A 22028-nucleotide genomic window follows, 5' to 3' on the forward strand; every position below is an offset into this window, starting at 1 on the left:
CTTTTATTAAAATCACATCATCAGTCATTCAGTGAATTTATTAAGCAGTTGCCGTATGCTAGAGACTTGTATAGATGTTGAAGATTCAAACAGTGGTACTCTCCTCTTTTCACATCGCTTATATCCTTATATACATTGATCCTTGAGCAATATGGCCTTGAACTGTGTGGGTCCACTTCTATGCTGATTTTTTACAGTACAGTACTGTAAATATTTTCTCGTGATTTTCTTAACATATTCTTTATTAATGCCATATGTAATACATATACAAACCATGTGCTAATTGACTTTATGTCATCGGTAAGGCTTCCAGTCAACAGTAGGCTATTAATAGTTCAGTTTTTGGGAGTGGAGGGGTGTCAAAAGTTACATGCAGATTTTCGACTACATGGGGTCAGCACCCCTACCCTCATGTTGTCCAAAGGTCAACTGTATAGTGGAAGGCAGTCTTTATACATTAAAAATAATAGGCTGTGATCAGTGCTTTGTGATATATATGAGTCACAGGTTCTGAGGGGGGATTAATTTAACACTGCCTGCAGAGTCCGGAGGCTTCATGAACCTGATTTCCCTGGAGGCGCATTTTGTAGTTGTGGAAGTTCACCAAATACTCAGGGAATGCGGTCTTCCTGTAGATGAAGTATGGAGTGAATAGGGGATACAAGCAGGAAGGCAGCCTTTGACCTCAAAGTTGCAGTACAAAAGGCTTGATGTTCCATGCTAAGAAAATCAGAACGAACACTGTAGGCAAGGGCAGAAGAATCCCACCATCTTTGTTAACTTTTAGATACCTTTCAGCAATGTCAAAGATGGACTTGAAAATCACAGTGAAGTTTCTTTCCTTTACCCCAGCCCATATTTGACCTTACAGTCCTGTGGACATGACTGGTACTGGAGCAGTCCTAAAAGCAGGAGGTCAGGACTCTCTCCTTTGGAGACCACTTAGGCGCTACCTTAATAGGTGGGAAGGTAAAGAGTGAAACCAGGGGGCGGCAACCGAGAGGCGAGGACAGATGGGAAGATTTCAGGGACAGCATGGGAAGTGTTACTCCACTTGCACTCTGCTATTATGTTATCACAAACCGTACTTGGTAGGCTTTCTCTGACTCACCCAGGCAAATGGTACACGTGGGCGCTGCTCCCTAAGCCACCAAATGCACAAGTTCGTTTGTGTGCCTGTTGGACTGCCAGCCTTGGTATCTTTTCCTCTCTGTTCCGTTGCTTCCAACGACGCACCGAAAGGTGTGCCGTGCTGGATGGTTACCGAATGAATAGAAAATTGACATTCGTAAGTGACGGGATTACAGGCCATCTGGCAGTAAACGCACTACCACTGAAGGTTCAAGGATAGCAAGATATTACACTGATTACCATCCCACCTAACCTTTCATAGCACTTACATTTTTGTTTCCAAGCTCTCCATCCCACAAATACCCACGGAGGCTACGTGCAAGGGAGTGTTCTAAGAATCAGTCTAGAATATGGGAGGTATCGTTTCCAGATCAGTTCGAACGCGACAGCGAACCCGACTCAAGTCTCTCAACCCCCCCTCGCGGGCCGGGGCGCCAGAACCGAAGCTCTGCCGCTTCACTTCCGGGCGGAGACGCGGGTTTGGATGCGGGCGATCGATTGCTTTCGCCTGGCGGGCGTCTGTCCGNGGTCGCGTTTGCGCGCGGCGATGCGAGGCCCCTTGCTGCCGATGGAGGTGGAGAGGTGAGCGCAGAGGGACGCGGGGAAGCGTGCGGGCGGATGCAGGGGAGCCGGTGGTGCGGCGGGCGCGAGACCCGGACCCTGGCGCTCAAGGAATGGCCCGCGCACGGGGCGTTGTTAGGCAGCCCTCGTCGAGGGTGGCGCTAGCCGGAGGCCACGGAATTAACACACCTCAGAGCCAGATTTTAACCCCAAGTGTGGGTGGTTACAGAGCCTGGACTGCGGTCACGGGGACTCAGTGTCGTTGCTTAATAATTGTGCGATTTTCGGAATCTCCCTGCGTCAGTTTCCTGGTTTGTGAAACGCGCTTAATCCGTACTTCACATAGTTGACCTGAGGATATACGAAGTGTTCAGCCCAAAGTCGGCCAAGTGGTAGGGGTTCCCGAAGTGATAGCCGCGTTGTGTTGTTCTTTGTGTTACTACTGCTCACACGATACTCTTGTGTGCTCTGTGTTCCCTTCTACACTGAGTGCCCTGAGAGTGAGGACTCTGTTCCATTGCCGCAGGGAGTGCGGGCTGACATAGGTAGAAGGGTGGGAAGATTAGGCCTGGGAACCAGTCAGACCTCAGTTGGAATCCACACCACTGCTTTGATTTGCTGCGTGACCTTGTGCGGGTTGTTTGCCGTGGCAGGCTTGTCCATGAACACAATAATTCGTATAAAACTGTGGACGGTGAGGCAGACCTTCCGTTCGGAGTTAAGTCCAGTTATACTAATTAGGCCGTGGACAAAGGCTATTTAATTGTAAGCACAAAATGGTCTGCGTTTGGGAAGGATTATAAAATTATAACATCTCTATTCGTCTGTCAAATATACTAATTTACCTTGTTGGCATAGTTAGAGTCAGGCGGACAGAATATACTGGATTGGGTGCTCATAAACCCAGCAAAATTACTGGAATGAACTCAAGTAATGCATCTACTTTTCCTTGTAGCAATATTATGTAAAGAGAGTCATTATTACGTACAGCCCATAGTTACTATAACATTTTCAAGGTGGATTATATCTTCTGTTAAATATTACTAATCTCTATGGAACAATATTCAGGAGAGGGTTTTAAAGGACCAGGGACACACTAATAATTTTCCCCTTTCCTTCTCAGATAATGCTCTTGAAAAAATAATTTGATGCTTCAGCTTCTTTTCTGTTCCTCAGTTTCCCTTGCTGAGATCGTCAACGACCTGCTACTTTCTAAATCTATATTTTCTCATCTGTATCCAGCCTGTTAGCTGCATTAATACTCTCTGCACCCTGAATTCCTTTTTGCTGTGTAAGATAATATATGCACAGTTTCCAGTGATTAGAATGTGGATATCTTTGAGAGTGATGGGGGATCATCTTTCTTACCGCAAAAATATTGTTATTATTTTGGAGAAGTCCTGTCTAAGTACGATAGGAAAAAGGTAGAAATATCTCACAAGTAACGACCAAATTATCATCATGATCTTCCATTAAAAAATGAGACATCTTAAATATGTTTGAAAAGCAAATGATAAGCTTATACATATACATCAACTCACTGAAATAGTTAAATAATGATATAAAACTATCCATAAGTTACCACTGATCACTTAAATTCTTTTCAAACTTAATATCCACAGAAATATGAGTCAGTGAGAATTTAAGAAGTATTTTCTACGTGTTGGATTGTCAAAGATTAAAGCATTTGATAATGTATAATTAGTGAAATGATTAGTGNGAGCTGCGGGGCTCGGGTCGCAGGGTTCGGTCGCGTTTGCGCGCGGCGATGCGAGGCCCCTTGCTGCCGATGGAGGTGGAGAGGTGAGCGCAGAGGGACGCGGGGAAGCGTGCGGGCGGATGCAGGGGAGCCGGTGGTGCGGCGGGCGCGAGACCCGGACCCTGGCGCTCAAGGAATGGCCCGCGCACGGGGCGTTGTTAGGCAGCCCTCGTCGAGGGTGGCGCTAGCCGGAGGCCACGGAATTAACACACCTCAGAGCCAGATTTTAACCCCAAGTGTGGGTGGTTACAGAGCCTGGACTGCGGTCACGGGGACTCAGTGTCGTTGCTTAATAATTGTGCGATTTTCGGAATCTCCCTGCGTCAGTTTCCTGGTTTGTGAAACGCGCTTAATCCGTACTTCACATAGTTGACCTGAGGATATACGAAGTGTTCAGCCCAAAGTCGGCCAAGTGGTAGGGGTTCCCGAAGTGATAGCCGCGTTGTGTTGTTCTTTGTGTTACTACTGCTCACACGATACTCTTGTGTGCTCTGTGTTCCCTTCTACACTGAGTGCCCTGAGAGTGAGGACTCTGTTCCATTGCCGCAGGGAGTGCGGGCTGACATAGGTAGAAGGGTGGGAAGATTAGGCCTGGGAACCAGTCAGACCTCAGTTGGAATCCACACCACTGCTTTGATTTGCTGCGTGACCTTGTGCGGGTTGTTTGCCGTGGCAGGCTTGTCCATGAACACAATAATTCGTATAAAACTGTGGACGGTGAGGCAGACCTTCCGTTCGGAGTTAAGTCCAGTTATACTAATTAGGCCGTGGACAAAGGCTATTTAATTGTAAGCACAAAATGGTCTGCGTTTGGGAAGGATTATAAAATTATAACATCTCTATTCGTCTGTCAAATATACTAATTTACCTTGTTGGCATAGTTAGAGTCAGGCGGACAGAATATACTGGATTGGGTGCTCATAAACCCAGCAAAATTACTGGAATGAACTCAAGTAATGCATCTACTTTTCCTTGTAGCAATATTATGTAAAGAGAGTCATTATTACGTACAGCCCATAGTTACTATAACATTTTCAAGGTGGATTATATCTTCTGTTAAATATTACTAATCTCTATGGAACAATATTCAGGAGAGGGTTTTAAAGGACCAGGGACACACTAATAATTTTCCCCTTTCCTTCTCAGATAATGCTCTTGAAAAAATAATTTGATGCTTCAGCTTCTTTTCTGTTCCTCAGTTTCCCTTGCTGAGATCGTCAACGACCTGCTACTTTCTAAATCTATATTTTCTCATCTGTATCCAGCCTGTTAGCTGCATTAATACTCTCTGCACCCTGAATTCCTTTTTGCTGTGTAAGATAATATATGCACAGTTTCCAGTGATTAGAATGTGGATATCTTTGAGAGTGATGGGGGATCATCTTTCTTACCGCAAAAATATTGTTATTATTTTGGAGAAGTCCTGTCTAAGTACGATAGGAAAAAGGTAGAAATATCTCACAAGTAACGACCAAATTATCATCATGATCTTCCATTAAAAAATGAGACATCTTAAATATGTTTGAAAAGCAAATGATAAGCTTATACATATACATCAACTCACTGAAATAGTTAAATAATGATATAAAACTATCCATAAGTTACCACTGATCACTTAAATTCTTTTCAAACTTAATATCCACAGAAATATGAGTCAGTGAGAATTTAAGAAGTATTTTCTACGTGTTGGATTGTCAAAGATTAAAGCATTTGATAATGTATAATTAGTGAAATGATTAGTGAAAATATCCACGAATATGTGCATTCATTATTGGCATTAATAAATTTGAGGTGAATTGGATAAGTTTATCAAAATTTAAAATGGGTATCCCTTTTGACCTAACATTTCCACCTCTGCAAGGTAAATATTCAGATGTTCTTTACAATGTTGTTTGTAAGTTTGAAGAAACGAAAAAGGAGGTAGGGTATTTATCTAGAGGAAAGCTTTAGATTAATTTATTTATATCTAAGTGTTAGGATGATATCCATCACTTTATTTTATTTAAAATAATTTTTTAATGTTTTTTATTTATTTCTGAAAGAGAGAGACAGCATGAGCAGAGGAGGGTCAGATAGAGAGGGAGACACAGAATCTGAAGTAGGCTCCAGGCTCTGAGCTAGCCATCAGCACAGAGCCCGACGCGGGGCTCGAACCCACGAACCGTGAGATCATGACCTGAGCTGAAGTTGGACGCTTAGCTGCCCAAGCCACCCGGGCGCTCCTCCATCACTTTAAAAATATGTGGGTATAGGACTTACGGTTCTGACCAAGAGGGAGTGTGTGTCGCCTAATACTCCCTCTTAACAACTAAAATCCCTGGCTACAATACAACAAACAAACACAGAAAGAAATAGGGGGAAAGAGGATAACAGACTGCCTAGGAACCTCACAAAACTCGGTTACGAGAAAGGTCTTTGGGGTAGTGGCTGGGTGGCTCAGAGTATCTAACTCTTGATTTTGGCTCAGGTCATGATCCCAGGGTCAAGCCCCATGTTGGGCTTTGCTAAGCGTGGAAACTGCTTGATATTTATAGTCTCTCTCTCTCTCTCTCTCTTTTTTCTCTCTCTCTCAGCAGCAACAAGAAAAAGGAGTCCTTTATGGCAAAGTCAGACCACCCTAGGCCTCTTGAGAACTACCCCTTACTTTTTGGAATTAACGCACTGTGGGTAGGGTGACTGAAAACCAGAGGATAGTCCCTGGGGAGTCCCGTGCTTCTGAAGAAACCTCTTAATGATGAAAGCTGTATCTAAGCAGGTGAGAAACATAATAATTTTTATTAACAAGTCCAATTCTACTTGAAAGGCACTGACATAGAGGTCATTAGTACCCTTGGCTCACAGAGCAGTTTCTGAAGAAATCCTTTTGAAAAGCAGTGGAATTTAAATTGCTCAGGATGTGATGACAAGAAAGGAGTGTGAGGACTTTGGAAAAGAAGAATATGTGAAACAGATCATAGTCTTCTCAAGCAGGGCATGGCAGGGCAAGGAAGAGGAGGGGTGGGGTGGTCACGGTGGAATCTGTCTTTCTGGGTCATTTTATTCATTTGTATCATCTGCTCAGCCTTTGGAAATGACTCGCCAATAATTCACTTTGGAATGACCCTGGCCATCAATAAACCTGCTTTCCAGTTCTGTGGGATTTCTACAATTTCTGAAATCCTGAAAATAGGTGGAATTCCCTTATCAATTCCTTTACAAGACCAGTTGTCTCCAAAACATCATGCCCTTGACCTGCCCTCCCTTCCTCAGCTTTCCCCACTCTCTATTTCCAGCCATTTCCCTGGGTGCCCTTCCTGTTTAGCAGCAGCCACACCGCAGTTATCAGTGCCCAGCATCCAGCGTTGGTGATATCCGTGACCGCGTCTGCCCTGGATCATCTGTGGCGCGAGGTTTGTTCTGGCTTCATAGTTACTGTGGTTGGCTTTCCGACCTTCCCAGATTGTGTGAGCAGCTTAGATCACTTAGAATCCGTTTCACACTTGGAAGCAATAACCTAGACTGATATAAACATTCTTAAAGCGTCTGCTAGATGACAAGATCTGGTGCTGCGGAAAAGACCAGATGCAGTCCTTTCCCTGAAGGAGTCAGGGAAAACTAACAACTAAAGAAATAACTACAGGGCTTCCACAATCAATAGTGATAGACCAGGTAATTCAGATCAAACTCTGAGAAACCCAGAAAATCTAAGAAGATTTTACATTAGAAAATCGACTTGAAGGCATAAAAGATGTAACAAGATAGAGAATAATTATCAGGCTGAGAATGGAGAGAAGAAAGGAATCTAGAGAGCTGAGTAATGGAACTTGGTGGTGTTTTTCCCCTGGGAGTATTTCTGCCGTAGGCTGAATGTTTGTATCTCCCCCCAAATTCACGTTGAAACCTAATCCTCCTGTGATCGTGGTCTTTGGAGGTGGGGCCTTTGAGAGGTGAGTGGGTCATGAGGGCGGAGCCCTCATGAATGGGATCAGTGCCCTTATAACAGAGCCTGTCACCCTTCTTGCCATGTGAGATTACAGCTGGAAGACCCTGAATGAGGAAGTGGGCTCTTACCAGACACTGAATCTCTGGACACCTTGCTCTAGATTTCAGCCTCCAGAGCTGTGCGAAATAAATGTCTGTGGTGTCTAAACCACTCAGGATATGTTATTCTGTTACAGCAGCTTGAATGGACTAAGTTTCTAATTTTAGAAGTGGTACCTGAGATGCTAAGAGATTAGACATTACTTATGACATTAGGCAGTTGTAAGAATAAAAAAGTTGAAGTCCAGGACTCTCAAAAGGGATACCTCGTAAACTATCATGGCTTTGGGTTGGAAGCTGGAGAGCTTCACTGACTGACACTTAGAGATCCTTGGCCCAGAATCCGTTGACCTTGAAAATAGGTTGGCAGCCCTTTAAAGTGTTAAACATAGAGTCACCATATGACCAAGACATTCATATACCCAAGAGAAATTAAAATATATATCCTTATAGAAATTTGCACACAGACGTTCATAGTAGCATTATAATACCCCAAAGCAGAAATCTTCCAGTGTTCATCAGCTGATGAATAGATAAACAAGAGTGGCATATCCGTACAATGGAATATTATCCAGCAATAAAAAAGAATGAAATACTGATACATGCTACAACATGGATGAACCTTGAAAACATCACGCTAAATGAAAGAATGCATGCTAAATGAAATGCCACATATCGCATGATTCTTTCTGTATTCCATGTCTAGAAAATGCAAAACTATGGAGACCAGAAGTAGATGTGTGGCTGCCCAAATTGGGCAGGGAATGGAGAGTGAATGCCAATGCTAAGTGAAACCAACATGGTTTCTTTTTGGGGTGATGAGAATGTTCTAAATTTAGATTCTGGTAAAGGTTACAGAGCTCTATGAATATACTAAAAACTCTTGAATTATACACTTCAAGCAGGTGAATTTTATGGTGTGTGAATTATGTCTCAGAAACACTCTTTAAAAAAAAAAAACATTATTGGGGCCCCTGGGTGGCTCAGTCAGTTAAGCATCTGACTTCAGCTCAGGTCATGATCTCACCGTTCGTGGGTTCGAGTCCTGGGTCCAGTTCTGTATGGACAGCTCAGAGCCTGGAACCTGCTTTGGATTCTAGGTCTTCTTCACTTTCTGCCCCACCCCCGCTCGTACTCTGCCTCTCTCTGTCTCAAAAATAATAAATAAACATTAAAAAAGTAAATACATAATTAAAAAACCATTATCTCAGAGTGCCTGGGTGGCTCAGTCAGTTAAGCCTCCGACTCTGTACTGACAGCAGACATCCTGCTTGGGATTCTCTTTCTCCCTCTTTCTCCGCCCCTCCCTTGCTCACGCCCTCTCTTTCAAAACTAAATAAACTTAAAACACAGAAACAAACAAACAAATAAACATTATCTCAGTCCCTGAATTTGGATGAAGGTATTTTATATTGCAGTTGCCTCTAGGCACTGGCAGGAAAAGAAAAAGCAAAATTCTTTTTGGAGAATGAAAGCATTGTTAGGTCACAGATTAATTCTCATTTTGCAAATGTAATGTTAGATAAAATTTTAAAAGGAATAACTAGGCACACAAAGAGACAAGGTACCATTAACAAGAACCAGCAGAAACAACAAATACTAGGTTCATGAGGACTCTAGCTATTGATTGGAGTTACCAGCCAGAGACTTAGCAAACTGTGCTTAACAGATTTAAGATGATAAAAGACAAGATTTTTAATTTTGGCGGAGAACTGGAAACTATGAAAGACATAGTAGATTTGAAAAAGAACCAAAAGATATTGTAATATGAAAAAATAATAAATACTTAAAACTCAGTAGATAAAATAATAAGAAATAAAGCATAACTGAACAGAGAATTACCAAACTGAAAGAAAGTTCTGAAAAACATATCCAAAATAAAACATGGAGACCCAAAATGCTGAAAAATAGCAATGAGAAAGTGAAATACAAAGAGGATGTCATGTGGAGGGCTAATCTACATATAACTGTTAAAGGCAGATGAGAGACTCGCTGGTCCTTGTTCAAGGAGTAGAAGAATGAACCTCCAGACAACAGAGAGTGAGCAAAGCAATAGAGTTTATTGAGGGAAAGTATAAAGCTCTCAAGAGCGAGAAAGGCCCTGACTGGGTAGCCACCAAGGATTTCTGTCCCTGACCTTATCAGAAAGTTTGTGAGCCTCCGCTCTTGGCACCTAGCCTGCGCGGCTCTGGAATATGCTACTTCTTCAGTCTCCCACTTGCAGCTGCAGTCTGCCTCCCTGAGGCTCCCTTATCTCTCTCTGCCTAATGTTAACCCTTTCCCTGTTCATAATCAAAGTTCTGGAAAGCAAGTCCAGCATGAATGGGGCAGAAGCTACGTTTGAACAAACTAATGGTTGAGGATTTCCCAAATCTCATGAAAGATGCCAAGCTGCAAATTCAAGAATTGTTACAAACTACATATAGAATAGTAAGAGCAATAGGAGTAATAAGTGCACATTATAAAAATTTGCTGAAAACCAATGATAAGGAAAAGAACTATAAAAACAGCGAGAGGGAATATCTTTAGGTTGTCTAGCTAGTAATAGTACTAAAAATGGAGGGGAAATTTTATTTTATTCTGATACAAGATTGTCTATAAAGAAAACCAACAAATGTCTGGCTAAATGGTGAAGTGTTGCAGTCATTCCCTTTGAGATTAGATCAAGGATTCCCACACTATGCCTACCACTTATATTCAATAATGTACTGGAAGTCCTAGCCAATCCAGTAAAGTAAGAAAATGAAAATAATTAGCGAAAGATCAGAAAGAAAATTTTAAATGTCATTATTTGAATGTGATTGTGTGAAAAATCCAAAAGGCCTTTGAGTTTTGGGGTTTTTAGATGAGTTTTAGAATTAAGGAANTAATGTTAACCCTTTCCCTGTTCATAATCAAAGTTCTGGAAAGCAAGTCCAGCATGAATGGGGCAGAAGCTACGTTTGAACAAACTAATGGTTGAGGATTTCCCAAATCTCATGAAAGATGCCAAGCTGCAAATTCAAGAATTGTTACAAACTACATATAGAATAGTAAGAGCAATAGGAGTAATAAGTGCACATTATAAAAATTTGCTGAAAACCAATGATAAGGAAAAGAACTATAAAAACAGCGAGAGGGAATATCTTTAGGTTGTCTAGCTAGTAATAGTACTAAAAATGGAGGGGAAATTTTATTTTATTCTGATACAAGATTATCTATAAAGAAAACCAACAGTCTGGCTAAATGGTGAAGTGTTGCAGTCATTCCCTTTGAGATTAGATCAAGGATTCCCACACTATGCCTACCACTTATATTCAATAATGTACTGGAAGTCCTAGCCAATCCAGTAAAGTAAGAAAATGAAAATAATTAGCGAAAGATCAGAAAGAAAATTTTAAATGTCATTATTTGAATGTGATTGTGTGAAAAATCCAAAAGGCCTTTGAGTTTTGGGGTTTTTAGATGAGTTTTAGAATTAAGGAATTTAACAAGTTTGTGATTCAAGATCATGAGAAAAAAATCAATTGTATTTCCATATATCACGGTAAAAAAATGAAAGTTTGTTTTAGAAACAATACTATATATATTACCATAAAAATACCCAGCATTTTGCATCAAATAAAAGGTATTCAAGAACTCTTCACACAAAAATAGAAAATATTGTTGAGGTTAAACCGTGACCTAAAATAAATGTGTGATATACCTACCATTTCATGGATTATAAGATTCAAAGTCATATAGATACCTCAATCTAGCATGATCTATAAATTTAATGCACTCTGGTCACAATTCCAGCAACTATTTTGTGAAATTTGAGAAGATGGTTCTAAAACTTATGTTGGAAATTCAAAAGGCTGAGATTTGCCCAAGATGGTAATTAGGGTATATGTGCAAAGATAGACAAATAGCCAAGGTAAAAAAGTAATAGAGGTTATAGGAAAAAGACCCATGCATATCAATACCTGATTTATGAAACCAAAAACATAGAGCACAAGGTAAAGGAAGATCTTTTAGATATATATTGTGCTAGGACAAAGAAATCTACATATGCCACAAAAAAAAAAAAAGAATCTTGATTCCTATCCTGTAACACATAAAATCAGCATTTCATTAGCTATACATCTCCATATAAGATTATTAAAATTTTAGGTAATATTAGATAATATATTAGTTAAGAGCAGAAAAATAATTTTTTATTTATTTTTGAGAGAGAGTGAGCACATATACGAGGGGGTGAGAGGCAGAGAGAGAGAATCTCAAGCAGGCTCTGCACTGTCAGCACAGAGCCCTACATGGGGCTTGAACCCACAAATCGTGAGATCAAGTCCTGAGCTAAAATCAAGAGTCAGGCACTTAACTAGCTGAGCCACCTCAGTGCCCCCAGAAAAATAATTATTAAGTAGGATATAAAATAATTCACTATAAAGGAAAATATTGATAAATTGGATAATATCAAATAAAGAACTTAGGTTCATCAAAAGATAACTTTAAGAAAAAGTAAAGACAAGCTTCAAACTGGGAGAAGCTACTTGCTACACATAAAGTCAATAAAGGGCTTGTGTCCAGAATATAAAATAAACTTCTTAGGAATCAAAAGTAAAAGGACAAAGCTTTCACAAAGGAGGATGTCCAAATTGCCAATACAAATGTGAAAAGGGCTCAGCCTCATTAATCAGAGAAAGAAATGCAAATTAAAACCACAGTGAGATACCACTACACATCTAGCAGAATGGTTAAAATATTTTCCAGAAGAAGAAAGTAGTAGGAATTGGCAAGGGTGTGGAATAACTAGAAATCTCACACTGCCAGTGGGGTCTAAATTGGCGCAATTAATTTGGAAACAGAAATGTGTGCCTGTGCCTCAAGATACATCCATGAGCTTGTTCATAGCCACATACTTCGTAGCACTAAAAAGCTAACATCCACCAAAAAATCTGTTATCAGTAGAATGAAAAACACATGAGGAAGGGTGGGGATGCTAACTGAGGCAGGTAAAGACAGAACAAAACATGAAACTAACCAGATAGGATGACAGGTTAGAAGTGGCATTGAGGAGGAGGGTGAAACTTCAGGGAATGAGGTGCCAAGATTTCTGAGTTGTGCCGGTCACCAGGATGGGGGAACTAGAAGACAGAATAGGTTGATCTCATTTTGTTGGTTTAACAAACATTACTGCGTGCCATTTATATCCTAGGCACTCTGCTAGGATCTGGAAATAAACTGTGAGTTAAGAGTGCACAGTCCAGCTGAGTCTCCATTTGGGTTTTACAATTGCCTTTTGAGTCCAGTCATTTACATTTGACAGATGGGCTTTTTGTGGCTCTGAAATGTCCTTATAGTTAATGGTGAATCTGGGACTCAACTCAAGCCTTTTTGCCTCAGCGCTTCTTCTTCAGCCAAATGAGGTGAGGATGTGGATGGGAACAATATGTGAGGCCTGGGAGGAGCCCATTTCCCCACCCCAGAGGTACGTGCAACAGGCAGATACTCAAAGCTCATGAACAAGCTTATGTTCACTGTAGCCAAGCCAGGGTTACAGGGTGACCAGCCAGCTCTCCTGTTTCACGGGCTTCTGGAGCATCAACTTCTCTTGTTGCTCCTCCTGGCCTGGTTCATTCCAGCCTTCATTCAAGTGTTTCCCATCTATTATTTGGATAGCTATTGAGTGGTGGGCACTGAGCAAATTATCAGAAACACACACACACACACACACACATCGTATACCCTCAGGGAACTCTCAAAACTCTGAATCTTGTGGATAAAAGGCAGATCCACAAGCCATTGAGTGAAATGGAGGGTTTGGGGGCTTTGAGAGCCATAAGAGTGTGGCATAGGAGGCACAGAGGAGGAAGTGATCAGTTCTAGGAATTTAACCTTACAGAGGGGTAGTGTTACCTTCAGGACAATTGAGCAGATATTCAGGGAAGATAACGGGTCTAACTAAGCTACCGAGCCACAGCAGCCTCTTGTGTTAGAGGACACTTTCTGAGATCTTGCTCTTTGCATGTTTGTAAGCAGCTGATTATGTTGAAATACAAGGCCCAATCAATATCCTTTCTTCAGCAGTGGCAGGATGAAAAGGACCGAAGACAAATGAGTATATGCTTCAATGGAGGCTCAGTAAAAATCAGAGTAAAACCAAAACTCATACAGGTTTTATCCTGGAATGGCATCATACATGGATGTCAAGGGAAGAACATTTTTCAAGACGAGAGTATCCACCTGTGCCAGATGCTTGACACTTTATGTGAGAAGAGAATAGAGAACTGAGGATTGAATTTGGCCACGGGAAGGGTTTACAAATGCCGTTTCAGAGGAGGAGTAGAGATAAGGCTGAATTGTGGTGGATTGAAGAGAGAAGGGGAAATAAGGAAGTGCAAACAGCTAATGTGGAAAACTTCTGCTAAGTATTTTGCAGTTAAGGGAGGTAGAGAATGGAGTGCTAACGAGAGAGAGAAGACTAAGTTGGGTAAGGTCGCAAACCTTTTTCACACTGGCAATGGAAACCCTTGAAGATTTCAGAATCAGAAAATCCATTGAACGTGTAGGGTGAAAGAGGCAGTAATAACTTGGAGAAGGTGAAGTTGAGAGACCAGTGAGCAGATAGTCCAGGAATAAGGGGATAGGGATATGCGCCTGGGTGGTGGCCACTGGGATGGAAATTAGCAAACGGAAATGAAAGCTGTCTTAGAAGAATAGTGATCTTTGCTGATCTTTCAGCAAAATACCCAAGTCATTTATTTAGAGACAAAAGTATGGACCTGAAAGGAATTTAAAAGGAAACTAACACCCAAAAAAGGAGTTAAGGCATATGTCTTACATGAAAATAAATTCTACTAAATGTACACACTTTTATTTATATATTTATGCACTTAGAGCATAAAATGTACCCGAGGACACCCTGGTTAGGTGTCCTGGGTAGAGATTGTCTGAGCAGTTTGCTCAGTTTGCTTCTTGGTCTTCAACAGCCCCATCTGGTAAATGGTAGGACCTTCGGCTTTCCTCCTTCGTGTCCCTTAGGTGATCCCAAAAGAGCAGGGCCATGGTACACATGATCAGAATTTGCCCCCTGTTCTGGAGGACATCAGTTTAGACTGTTGGGCTCATGGGGCCTTTGCTCTGCACTTCTGTTCGGTGGTCATCTTGAGTCCGTCAGCTCACACCCTCTCCTCTGCACATCTGTGGTCCTCAGTCGGCCACATCTCCCAACATTCCTGTTGTGGGGGAGCTGGGTTGTTATCCTCCAACTGTGGTTAGGATTTGGGGACCTGCTCTCCCTATTGCTGCCGCTGAGAGCCAGTTTTGTCTCTTAGCTACTGCTAAGACCTTGGGCAAATTACTTCTCTGTGCTTTTGGTGTCTCACTTAGAAAATGGTAAAAATATTACTGTTTACCTTATAGGTTTGTCTTGAGTATTATGAAATTAATTGCTTTAAAACACTTAAATATATTAGTGTATGTAGAGAGGTTAGGATACCATTTGGCACATAAATATTTTTACAGTATTATAATTGTGTTCACCTCATACTGTAGATCAAACCAGATGTTTGGCCCTTCTTTCTCTCTGCCCAAGAGGGCCCTATTCTAAATGTTTGTGGGTGTGTGTGGGTAGGTAGAACGCTGTACTAAAGTTTGGGGAAATGGAGGGATTTGTATTTCATTTGTGCCAACAGCTTACAATTTCAGGGTATATAGTTCTATTCCTAAAAGTTGCTCAAACACTTGCTGTTTAAATTTATGCCTTGTTCTCTGCCCATCTCACATTTTTCGTCTTTATGAATGCAGAGAAATTTGGCTATCTGTCCCTTCACCGTTAGCTCTACTGACTTGTGCTCTCAGGGTCTTCTCATTCACTCCCAACATGTTTATTAAGAATTTCTTTAAGTATGTATATATTTCCTCCTGGGAGCATTTTTCATGCAGTAGATACAGTTTCTAATGGTTCTCATGTATTGTTTAATACTGAAGTATGTTGAAAGCAATCTGATGAATTCTTTTATCATTTGAGCCATCAGTCTGGCTGTAGGTTTTCTGAAAATCCACATTTTTACACCTTAGGGTACAAAAGTAATACAAGAAACTGTGAGCCCCTAAAGAGCATAGATCTAATCTTTTTCATCTTTGTGTCTGTAGCGGTACCCAGTAGGTATCTCAAAAATTGATGTACACTTATAATTCATTGTCTATATCTTTCCAGTAGGAAGGAAATACTTGACTGGGGGAGAAGGCTTCAAGCCTGGTACTTGTTTGCAATCAGTGGGTTAAGAGTTGCAGAATTTCTCTACTACTGTGGTGGTAAAGCAAATGGTTCCTTTTGGGCTCAGCTCAGGTACCAGAGAGACGCAGCTGATATTTATACTCCTGCATAATCCCAAGGACTTCTAAACATCGTGAGCAATTCTCATTCTTTTCACTCCACGAGACTTGATATCTAAGTTTATGTTGTTATAATAATTCCTCTTGATATTGAGTTTCTTCTGTGGAATAGTAAAGACTTTAAATTTTTCTGCCAAGTTTGTTTGACCATAGTTATTTCTCTAGTGGGATATTCCTGGAGGAAGAATGGGAGAAGTAGTATCTAAAAGGGAGAGGTGATATTCCTTCCTCTGTAGATCTATTACTTCCAAAATGGCAGATATCCCTTTTGTTTCCTACACAGTTTTGTAATATTTTTGTTACAAATAATGTGACTCTATATTTACGTCTAACTGACATCTTTTAAGCCTCACCTCTCCCTCGTCACCACCTCTCCCACACATGGGCAAGCTGGTAAGAAAGTCCAAGTGATCTTTCCTTTGTGCCTATGGAACGTCACACCACGCTGGGGACGCTTGTTCTAGTCACCCTCCCCAGTCACCGTAAAAACCTTAAGCCAACCTTTCGCTTCTCTCAAGTCATTTTTGGGCCCGCTTGGGAATCACCCTATTCTCCCTGGAAAACCTTATTATATGATTAATAACTCTTTTCATACTTTCTTGGTGTCTGTGTCCACATTTGAATCAGATTTGAATAGGGGTCTATCCTGACTCTACAGCGTGTATGCAAACGATTTTATTAAATACTTAATTTAATGCATGCAAAGGAATGTTAATATGTTTAAAGTATAGAATCAGCAATTTAAAAAGTTCTAGACCCACCACCCAAGAAATAGAACGTTACCACTATATTTGAAGCGTTTTACCTGATTTCATGCCTTACCCTCCATAAACCAGTCCCCTACCTCAATCATCAAGGCAGGTGGGGTATTTGATGGTTTATCACTCCCCTTATTTTTACCTGTTAACCACAGATGTAAGTTTTCTTAAATTCGATATTGTTTTATGTGTTTATTAAGTTAATATAGGTGAAATCATGCTGTATTAACTATTTTGTTACTTTTTCCTGTTCATAGTATGTTTAGAGGTTTTGATTCATAGAGCTGCATGCATTAATTTTCCCTCGTATTATGTTTGTAGTGTGAATATATTATAATTAACTGGTGGATTCTCTTCTTAGTGGACATTTGGATTTTCCCCCTTATCTTTTGATCTTACATATAATATTGCTGGGAACATTCTCGTACATAAACTCTGGTGAGAATGTGCAAGTTTTTCCAGCATGTGTGCCTCAGAGTGGAATTTCTGCGTCATACAATGTCCACAATTTTAGCTGCAGCTGATGATGACAAATTGATTTCCAATTTCATATCTATTTGGTTGGGTTTTTAAAATAGGTTTTATTTTTAAGTAATCTCTGTACCCAATGTTGAGCTCGAACTCACAGCCCCAAGATTAAGAGTTGCATGCTATACAGGGGTGCCTGAGTGGGTCAGTCGGTTAAGCCTCCACCTTCGGCACAGGTCATGATCTCACAGTTCGTGAGTTCGAGCCCCGCGTCGGGCTCTGTGCTGACAGCTCAGAGCCTGGAACCTGCTTTGGATTCTGTGTCTCCCCCTCTCTCTGCCCCTTCTCTGCTTGTACTCTGTCTCTCAAAAATAAACAAACATTTTTTAAAAAGTTGCATGCTATACAGACTGAGCCAGCCAGGCTGCATATCTGTTTGGATAGGCAGTTTTTCCAGCTCCATTTATCAAAAGGCTCTTAACCCACCGATCCATGTTATCTGTCACCTCTGCCATAGATCAAGTTTGCATATATATGTGTTCTGTTTCTAAGTTCTCTGTTCCCACCTGCCAGTCTGTTTTTGCCTATTTCTGTACAGGTACAATTTGGGCTTAAGAATATAGCTTAGTTATAAGCCTTGATACCTAATAGAACAAGTTTCCTACTTTATTCTTTTTCTTCAGGAGTGTCCTAACTATTCTTGGCCCTTTGTTCTTTAGAAACCACATATTGACTGACCAACGAAGAAAATAAAACAAACAAAAACCAACACTTCTTAAGCTTTTGGTTGGGATTGAATTGAATCTATAAGTCAATTTGAGAACTGACATCTTTGCAATATTGGGCCTACATATATATATATAAACATAGCATAGCTCCCTACTTGCAGAAGCCTTTTTCAGTGTCCTTCCAGAAAGTATTACGGTTTTCCTCAGGAAGGGCTTACACATTTTTGGTTGGACTTATTCCTAGCTACCTCATTTTTATATACTATTGTCAATGTAATCTTTTTTCTAAAAGTCTTAAAAGCTGGGTTTTGATGGCACATGTAAAAGAACTTGAGTTGTACGCCTTGGTTTTGATTCCACATACAGTAACCTCTCATTCCAGTAATTAATCTGTAAATTATTTTGAGTTTTCTCCACATCTCTGAATAACACTTCTGATTCTTCCTTTCCAGTCCTTGTCATTTTTAACTCTTTTTCTTGCCTTTAACTGGCTAGAACCTCCAGTTCAATGTTACATAGAAATGTCTTGTTCCTGAGTGTAAAAAAGAAGGTTTCCCCATTAAGGAGGTGCGTAGACTGTTTGTAGATGCCCTGCGCTGACTGATGACAGCAGGGAGTGATCCCGGGAGTGATCCCAATGATCCTGGGAGTGCTCCTTAGGTGCCTAAAATGAAATAGCTGAGAGGACTTGGGGATGCTGCCTCTCCAGCTCAGTAGCAGGGGCCAAACCCAAGCCTAACTTCACAGAGGACGGGAGGCTTTCCTTCCTCAGGGTGCTTGAATCCAGTTTCCTTAAGATCATCAGTAGAAATGAAAACATATAACCTTGATACAAAGACTTGAACATAATATTCATGGCAGCATTTTTGACAGAAGCTGAAGAGTGGAAGGAACCTAAATGTCCATCCACTGATAAATGGATAAACAAAATACGGTATAGTCATACGATGGAATATAATTTGGTAATAAAAAAGAACGAAGTCCTGATGCATGCCACAACCTGGGTGAGTTACAGAATTGTACTCCATGGAAAAAGCCAGTCACAAAAGAACACATATTGTATGAAACCATTTATGTTAAGTATCTAAGAAAGGCAAGTCTAAAGAGATAGAAAATAAATTGGTGGCTGTCTAGTGCTGGGAATGATAATGGAGAATGTCTATAAATGGACATGAGGGTTTTTTTAGGGTAATGGAAATGTTCTAAAATTAGGTTGTGATGATGGTCGTCCAACTAGAAATATAATAAAATTAATTATACGCTGAAATGAGTGAATTTTATGGCATGCAAATTATATCTCATGAGGCTGCTTAAACAACAACGACAACAACAAACAATAAAGCAGCTGACAGTAATCTGACTGACTGGCATCTAAACCTAGACCACTTGTTGTCTAGGTCCTGACCGACTTTTCCCTGCATACGAGGCTGCTCAGATGCTTGCACAGAAGGAAGGATAGTAAAGGGGCAGGAGATCATTGCAAACAGCTGCCCTCTACCCAGATTGCAGTGCCGATATCAACCTGCCCCAGTCCTTGGCCACCACTGTGCCAACGTGATGGATTCATTTCATGGAGGGGTCATGTGGACAGATGAAGGCTCCGCATGGGCACAGAAGCATGGCGTCCCTCCTCAAAGCTGACCTTCCTTCCACCCTACCTGTCGTTCACAGAGACTGATGTCAGCCCTTTTAGTGCGCGGATCTTTGAGGAGTAACTTAGTGATTACATAACACCCCTTGTATCCTGGAGAGGGAAGCAATTCGTTCTGACTAAGATTGACATGTTTTCCAAGTGTATGTTTACCTTTCCTGTCTGTATCAACTTGGTCAGCACCTCTATTCAAGGACTCACAGAGTGTCTGATTTATTGACGTGGAATCTCCCACATACTGTCACTTCTGATCAAGGGACTCAATATATGAAAAAAAGCAGTTCTGCAGTGAGTACATATCTGTGCGATTCACTGGTCCCACTACATCCCACATCATCTGTAAACTGCCAGCCTGATAGAGCAGTGGAATGGCCTCCAAGAAACACAGCCGAAGCAACAGTTTGGAGGTGATATCTTACAAAGGCAGTCCTTCAGGGTATAGTATATATATATTAAAGCAGAGGTTGGCAAACTGGTTCAAAGGCCAAATCGGGCTTGCTGCTGTTTTAAAAACATGATGTTATCGGAACACAACCACACTCATCATTTATATATTGTCTGTGGCTTCTGTTACGCTACATCTGCAGAGTTAAGTAGCCACGTCAGAGACTGTGTGGTCCACAAAGTCTAAAATATCTATTGCCTGGCACTTTAAAGAAAAAGGTTGCCATTTTCTCCTTAAGTCAGTGATGACTGTATGGTCCTGTGTTACTGCTGGGAACCAAGGAGTGGGGAAGGGTCACTCTGTTCCGGCAAGCCACTTGGGAAACTTTTGCTTCCAGTTTCTGAAATTTTAGGCTCTTCAATTGAAGAACTAGAGGTCCTGTTTTCTGGAAAGGGAACACCTCCACTGGGGGAAACATTAATAGTTGCAATAAACTTAAGACGTTGGCTGCCATTGGTCATTTTACGCCCATTGTGCAAGACCAGCAAGAGGAGAAAAGAGTTACCATACTTGCAGGTCTAACTGACTTTGATATTCATGAGGAGGCAGGGTTGCTGCTACATTCTGGTAGCAGGGAACATTGTATTTAGCACTCATGTGAGCCACTGGGGTATCTCTTGGGAATCCAGACCTCAGTTTTCACCGTAGGTTGGCAAGCAGAGCTTAACTGTGGACAGACAACAGCATGGTCACCAAGATCTCAGAGCCCCTCAGGTGACAAGACATTCCCATGCAAGCCACCTGGACCAGCAGAAATGCTGGCACAGGGTGAGGGGAATGTAGACTGGGCAGCAAAGAAAGGCAATCACCGTTATCAGTCCTGACCTCAGGCCTAACCGCAGCTGTGGGGGCTATAGTTTATCCCACTAACTTCTCTTTTAAGTTTTCATAGACATTGTGATCCACCAGAATCCTGGAGAAGTTGCAAATGGATGGAGTGAACCTAATGTGTAAAGCAAGTGGACCTGAGAGGTTCAAGGGGTGGAGCACAGCAGATAATGTTGGCGCTCTGTCCAGATGTCCTGGGTTGGCTTGGTGTGCTCATTCTCCTCCAGCTGCTGCATGCGACGCTGCTAAGGCACCTGCAACGTTTTCAGGAGGCTTGCCTTTGATAGATTGGAGCCACATCACCAGGAGGCATCTGGAAGTTATGCATTACTCATCCCTGTCACAGCCTGTAAACAGTGAGTGCCTAGTGCCCGATATGGAGGTACAGAAACCTCACTCCCCTGCTAAGGTGGGAAAGATGGTGGTGTGGTGTGTGCATCAGAGCTCCCAGGGATTTGGGGCTGAGGCTAGACCCAGCTAAAACCACAGTCTTGCTTTGCTTCTTCCGTTGGCTTCTGCTGCTGCCCCTCATTCCTTACAGATTTTCCCCTTTTCCTTCTCTTACACAGTTAGGAGTTTGGACCTTAAAAGATATTGTTGATCTGCTGATTGGTCTAAAACAGGCAGCCGAGCGCGTGCGTTTGGCCCAGGATTTCTTATGTAATTATGTAATTTCTCGTAATAAAAACAGTTGATTATGTCTTTTCTGCTTTGTAAAGTTCTGTATTTTCCCCCTAATGTCTAAGGTTGGAATGCTTAGTTCATTCATTTTGAGCCTTTTAGGTGTACTTTAGGAATATACAGTTGTCCATTTTTCCTGAAGTAAGATGTTATTAGCAGCATCTCGCAAATATTGAATATGACATTCTTCATTATTTGGTTCTGAGAATTTTCTGATTTCTATTACAATGTTTTTTGAGCCACAAATAAATTTTTAAATCTCCAAACACCTGGAAGTAGTTTTACTCATCTGTTTGTTATTGGTTTGTAACTTAATTTTATGGTTGTTAAGTAAGTGTTCTGTGTGATACTAATTTTTGAAAATTTACTGACATTTTTATGCATGGTCATAAATATTTTGTGCTTTGAAAGAATATATTCTGCAGCCATTGAGTGCAGNAGCCACAAATAAATTTTTAAATCTCCAAACACCTGGAAGTAGTTTTACTCATCTGTTTGTTATTGGTTTGTAACTTAATTTTATGGTTGTTAAGTAAGTGTTCTGTGTGATACTAATTTTTGAAAATTTACTGACATTTTTATGCATGGTCATAAATATTTTGTGCTTTGAAAGAATATATTCTGCAGCCATTGAGTGCAG

At 41.1% G+C, this 22028-nt stretch overlaps 2 long non-coding RNA genes across 3 annotated transcripts; one reads left to right on the plus strand and one right to left on the minus strand.

Annotated features, from left to right (window-relative positions):
- Positions 1-22: 22 nt before the first annotated feature.
- Positions 23-1634, minus strand: LOC144234004 (uncharacterized). The gene is made up of 2 exons (XR_013335834.1): positions 1401-1634; positions 23-1252 (listed from the first exon to the last, which is right to left on the minus strand). It is a non-coding gene; the product is annotated as an uncharacterized LOC144234004 (long non-coding RNA).
- A 1778-nt stretch (positions 1635-3412) lies between these two features.
- Positions 3413-21407, plus strand: LOC144234003 (uncharacterized). 2 transcript variants are annotated; one of them, XR_013335832.1, is made up of 4 exons: positions 3413-3495; positions 6025-6206; positions 6724-6840; positions 19181-21407. It is a non-coding gene; the product is annotated as an uncharacterized LOC144234003 (long non-coding RNA). The 2 variants fall into 2 exon arrangements; XR_013335833.1 differs by having other exon boundaries at positions 6028-6206.
- Positions 21408-22028: the final 621 nt, after the last annotated feature.

Source organism: Crocuta crocuta, unplaced genomic scaffold (assembly GCF_008692635.1).
Source record: "Crocuta crocuta isolate KB4526 unplaced genomic scaffold, BGI_CrCroc_1.0 scaffold55, whole genome shotgun sequence".
Lineage (NCBI taxonomy): Eukaryota > Metazoa > Chordata > Mammalia > Carnivora > Hyaenidae > Crocuta > Crocuta crocuta.